Below are 6,000 nucleotides of genomic sequence, written 5' to 3'. Positions count from 1 at the left end.
CGTGTTTAGCTGAAGAAAGAGCGTGTCAATATGTAGTAAACAGTGTTGGCCCACACCCAGGGTTTCTTTGAGTGCTTTCTAATTGTAAGCACCTGCTGTAGCAACCTTCAGGCGGCATGACCATTTTCTTTGGGTTTCGTTGGATTTGTTCAATTGCTGCTCCAGACCACTGCTGAACGTCATCCTGGAATCATCTCTTTTTCTCAATTGAAAATGCTTTTAATAGGCAAGAGTCATTAAATAGGCATCAAGGAGTTCACAGCATGTAGTGGTACTTAGCACAGACCCATTAAATGCCAGCTAAACCAATTTTCTATCTTGGTGAAGAGCCTAGGCAATCAAAGCAAGCGATGGCTGAGGCAGCGGACAAAAAATAATTGAAGCAGTGGTTCTGACTTACACGTTTAGCTAATTATGAAAAGTAATGATTGCAGTGCATGTGGACAGCATGGCTTTTAATTATTATTTAATTAGCAGATGGATTAGTGAAGACCCTCAGATGTGCATGCATGACTCCTATTGACTTTGGGAACCATTTTAAACTCACCCTGAAGAGGAGCAGATGGAGTTTGCCCCTAATGTCGGATGTTCATCATGTCGATACAACCCTTGTGCTGTGAGGGACCAAACTGCACCAAGGCCCTGGAAACTGGACTGATGCCTTTCTGCCAGTCCAGCATGCCCAGGCAGCTGGACTGATGAAGTCCCGTTCATAAGTTCTGCCCCTGAAATTTCAGATGAGGACTCCTGAGCTGCAGGGCACGTGAGGGGAAGGGATCGTTTCTGAGCTGCAGACCCCAAGGGTGGGAGGAGGTAATGGAAAGGGCTGTGCTGTGGTAGTCTGTTGTTGCAGAATGGCTGTGTGATCATGGCCATGACTCCCTTAAAGATCTTTGTGAAACAAAGTTAGCGTAAGTTAGCTGAAGCAGGCCTTGCAGCTATGCTGAGGCATGCTGATAAGGAAGCTGAGAAAAACACTGACCTTGTGCCTAATGTTGTAAATAACTTTGAGGAATTCGCGTAGACAAGAGAGGAAAAAAAAATATGTAGCTAGCTATCCGCAGAAACCCCAAGTAGGAGGACGTATGAAAATGTAACCCTTTAGAGCTTAGCCAATCAGCAGATGACTAGTAGGCATAATTAACTGGAACTGTATATAAGACATAATCGCACCGTAATAAATCCAAGCTTGCTTTATCACCCATATTGAGTCGGCCGCGTGCTTCCCCTCGCTCGTCGCAGTTGCTGCTTTCAGTCCCTGCCAGGGGAGGGAGCCCAGGTTAAAATACATCAGTACATAGCCCAAGGACTCCAAGTCATCTCTGTGAGATTGCTCTACAACAGTATAAAAAAGTGGACTCATTAGGAGTACTGGAAAAACAAAAGACTGTGCAACAAGACCGTCATAAAAAACCTTTGAAAAACAAGGGATAGCTGAGTTACTATGCCCACGATAAACAGTACAAGAAAAAGCCTATCACCCTTGCAATTATTAAAAAAAAAGGTGCTAATTCCTGAGAATTACAGTCGGACCAATTCCCACCCAATCAAGAGATAAGAGGCCAAGCACACTGCGCTGTTAAGTGCCATAAATAAGGATCATACTCTATGCCTCATTAAAGCAACATCTACTTGTGCTAAAATTAAGTGCATCGACACTTTCAAAGTTTATTTATTGCTTTCTCCAGCTCGCTGATTCCAAGATGCGTGTTGATGGATGCATAACAGGCGGTTCCTGCTAAGTTTTTATTTTCACGATATGGGATATGTTGGTGAGTTTGAGAGTCTCGCTACTTCTTTGCTAACCCAGAGTCTATTATGTAGACAAGATTGCCTTTCTTCCCAAGGCCCATTAAGAAGTTGTCTGGCTTCACATCTCAGTGGATGAAGTTCTCAGAGTGAACGTATTCAATTCAACTAATCTAGATAAAGAGGAAAAAAAAACCCCAACAAACCATAAATCACTCGAGAGAGACTAGGCATACACTTTTTTCCGTACAAAAACACTAGCAACATTGTCTTAACGATAAAAGAGGTAATGAAACTTTTTATTGTAAAATGTAAGGGCATTAAAGAGAACATAATTCGACAGACAACACATAAACCTCTCCAGCTCTTTCCCCGTGTCTATTTTACATTTGTTTCCAAAAACTTTCTCGGGCGAATTTCTTTTGTCTTTGAGCAGTGCAACAGACGGTTTGCAAACAGCGCAAGTCTGCTTTTTAGAAATCAATTAAAACTTTGTAATCACTTTAGATGGGGCACTTTGTATTTAAGAGAAACAAAACCAATGTTGAGTCTTTTCTTTCATGATAACAGGCCTATTCACCTCTAAATTACAGAAACAACGTATTTGGTTCTGACCTCTCAAGGAAACTGAATATCCCAACATACTGCACCGTCAAGATCAACAAAGCAGGTTCCTACCATTTGGTCAGCGAGTAATAGGACTGTCTCGAGACTAAATTTCCTTGAACAAAAACTGAAGAGATCTTCAAGACTCGGTCCAAACGGCTCCATCCCCATTCCATTGTAGTCCCCTTCAGCTCGACACCACTTAATTGTGGGAACGCACACTAGAGAAAAAGAAACAGTTTATCCAGTATAACAATTTGATTTATATACAAATCTTCAAGGCTCCTAAGATGAATTCTAAGAGGGTCACGACTGTGACTGTTTGTACTCACAGTGAAGCTCAATATTTGATGCAACCGTCAGCCAAGAAAAAGGTGAAAAACTCACCATCGCTGAACATTTCATCATCTGTAAGCTGCCCACCCTTAGCATAAAGGACTCCAAATTTAAAATTCACAGGTCCCTGAGAAATAAAACCAAATAGTACAGGATAAACAGACAATCAAACAAAAGACCTAAAACAATGTTTCCTCTAAGGACTTTTTTATACATCTTTTGTATACGCCCTACACACGGGAATATACACTTCATACCAGCTCTATTGCATGCTCAAGTAGCAGATACCTAATAATTTACTTTTGATCACAGATTATGAATTTTATGATAGCACTAAGTTGCTCATCTATTAATAGGATATATTATGCCGGTGCTTTAAATGATTTTCCATCTCATATTTGCACAGAAATACCACATTTTTTTACTGCAATAAGCAATCGATACCGAAGTTGTTATAAGTCACTAAGTAAGTGCTAGGAGTGAAAAGTTTACATTTACCTCATTTACCTCTTGCTCTTCAAGAGCAAATAAATCCTGTAAACAAATCAGTATCTTTAGCACACTGGTACTGAAGACAGCACAAAACCCCCTGGAACATACTCGTATATTTGTTTAATTTCAAAGTAGCCAGTTCAACCGATAAAGACAGCTTATTTTGTAACTGTAACCCTACTCCTCATTACTATCCTGCTACCGAAAGGAACAAACCACTAGCATTTACACCTAACGACTTATTTTTCCAGAAAAGAATAAAAAGCCACAACCAAACAAAAAAAAAAGAAGTCGCCTCCTACCTTCTGTATCTCAGGATGAAAAATTTCCCTCGGGCTCTTCCCAAATTTGTCAAGACTCACAGCACTGAAATGCAAACGAAATACTGCTTTATAGGAGAGCAAGTATACATTTCAACATTAAACTGCTAACTGGCTGTAGTTAGAACTGATTTCAAAAAGAATTGTTCAAAGAGCCTTGCTGACGTGGAATTTTTTGTGGAAGAGCCATTTATTTCCCACAATACCAACCTCTAAGACTTCCTAAACTTCTTTTGGATTTTAAAAACAGAAATAAACCTGATCTCCGTGCAGGGTCCTAGTTAAGTGTACTGCATTTACTTGTAAAGCACAGAATTTTATTACATCATCCTTCACTTTGGCTTTATACATAATCCTTGTGAGCATTTTAGGAAGACTCAATAACCTATTCTATTTCATAAGCTTCTCTTCTATCTCTTTTAAAATAATTCCGGCATGTCAAATGAAAAACGAGTCGTTCAGCATCAAGTTCACACCCCAAAGATCCACAAGCAAGATCAACTGCCTCAGTCAACAGAAATACCTAATTTATAGCATTTCTTCCTAACTCATGTGTCTACATGACTATTATTTTTGCCCATTTTTTCCCTAGCATGAATTTCTGGAGCTGCGCAGCATGCCACGGAGTGCCAAACGCGGTCTGTCTGAGGCACAACTGAGCTGACACGGAGGTCACATCTGATGCACCTTTCCATCATTGCTTATGCTAGGTCACCATGCGGACAGGAGTTCCCATAGTTCCCTTTGAAATTAAAATGCTAGACTTAATTTACAAAAAAGCAGGTTTATCGTGTAACTGAAGTTCTTTGAGATAGTCGGTACCTAGACTCACGCTGGCTGTGAAAATACTTTTTCTTTAACCGACACCACAGAACAAAATGCTAAACCTCCAGGTTTTACAACAAACAAAAAACCCCCAAACCCTAAACAGTGCCTCTGAACCGTTTCCCTTTCCATGCAACGGGTGGAAACTTCCTCAGTAAATGACAAGTGTCCATGACCACCCAAGTGATCTGTGCTTACTGAGCAGGAAAGCAAACAATAGCTTTTCAGCTCGCACATGTATCCAAATATATACCCAAAGAAACTCCGTCAGCGTCACTTGCAGAGAGCTCTGCCATCTTACAGCCTTACCTGTAGTGAGTGCCCCTCTAGGGAACTGCAGAGCTGTGGACTCTCAGATGTACTGGAGCACATCTCTTGCCTGCCTGAAACGTTCAGGAGGCTCTCGGATATCCAGGCAGCAGCAGAAAGCGTTCTGATTTTACGGCAAGGCTGACCACACTTGCGAGTTTTCTTTTGCGTGCTCGCACCAGGAAGCCAAACCAGAACAGCTGCACACACAGCAGAGCAGTTGCTCAGCACACCTACACCAACAGAGCTCTCCTAAAGCACACCTGGAGCCATTCATACCCCAAGTCAACATCTACAGCGGAACCTGGCCACAAGCTTTGACACAATGTCATTTTGGGGTCAAACTGACGCACACCAAAAAATTAGTAAAACGCACCTCCTTCTCTGCCACGTCAGGTATCGTGCTCCTTCAGTTGAGCTGTAGCTGTTACATTATTTCCCAAATGCAAAGCCAAACAGAGAAAATAGAACCACAGCCTGCTCCTTAAAAAGCAACTCTGCACAGGCAACCGTTCATTGTGTGTGACCCAGGGAAGATGTGACCGCGGCCCTTCAAACTTTCGGGATGCCTAGGCGGGACCAAACGGTGCTTGCGAACACAGAACATGCCTGCTCGTTAAGACAGGCTGGTCAAGTTTACCACCAAAACTCTACATCACCATTTGCCAACCCTGTCCAGCTTTGGGTAGCCAGAGCTGCACTCAGATCACTTGAAAGCGTCTCCCAGTAGCGGCCAGCACTAAGCTCAGAACTGTACCTCCCTGGCGCCTACATGGGGGAAAACTCAGACTGTGCCCCCTTCTCCTTAAGGTGCCTTAGAGCCTGTGACAGGAATTTCATCCACTGCTTGGAAAAGCTCCAAGGTTGCAGCTTAAGGGAACCAGAGTTCCCTGGGTCTCAGAGTCATTCCAGAGCTAAAGTGGTGACAGACATCAGCTCTAGGTCAGATGATACATGCCAGCACTCACCACTGACCCAGGGCGGCAACCTGCTCCCATCCGCTACCTCCTGACCTAGGAAGCCCCTTAGGGAATTACAGCAGCAGTTCGCCAATGGAAAAGCCCCAAGGGCACGACGCGGTGACTCAAAGATCTGAAGTGGACCCCTTGCGCCCACAGAAACTGGTGCTAAAAACACAACAGGTGAGCGAGAGAACATTAACTGCCATGGCTGATACTAGAGCAAACCTCACTGGGCACTTAAGGAGAACAGCAAAACCAGAATAGCAGCAAAAGCCTGCATGCCCGGGACTGTAATAAAAGAAGACACCCTGCCTGGAGATTGTTACGAGCACAAGTAATACACGTCCTCTTCAGTTGCGATCCGAGTTAAGACAGACAACAAATATCGCAACACACCCGTA

General features: G+C 43.0%; 1 non-coding gene across 1 annotated transcript; it reads right to left on the bottom strand.

The window, feature by feature from the left end:
• Positions 1-5,528: 5,528 nt before the first annotated feature.
• On the bottom strand, positions 5,529-5,613 carry LOC130143431 (small nucleolar RNA SNORD45). The gene has a single exon (XR_008819736.1). It is a non-coding gene; the product is annotated as a small nucleolar RNA SNORD45 (small nucleolar RNA).
• Between the last annotated feature and the right edge of the window lie 387 nt (positions 5,614-6,000).

This window comes from Falco biarmicus, unplaced genomic scaffold, assembly GCF_023638135.1.
Source record: "Falco biarmicus isolate bFalBia1 unplaced genomic scaffold, bFalBia1.pri scaffold_27, whole genome shotgun sequence".
Taxonomy (NCBI): domain Eukaryota; kingdom Metazoa; phylum Chordata; class Aves; order Falconiformes; family Falconidae; genus Falco; species Falco biarmicus.
This window is presented reverse-complemented; position numbering and strand designations above follow the sequence as displayed.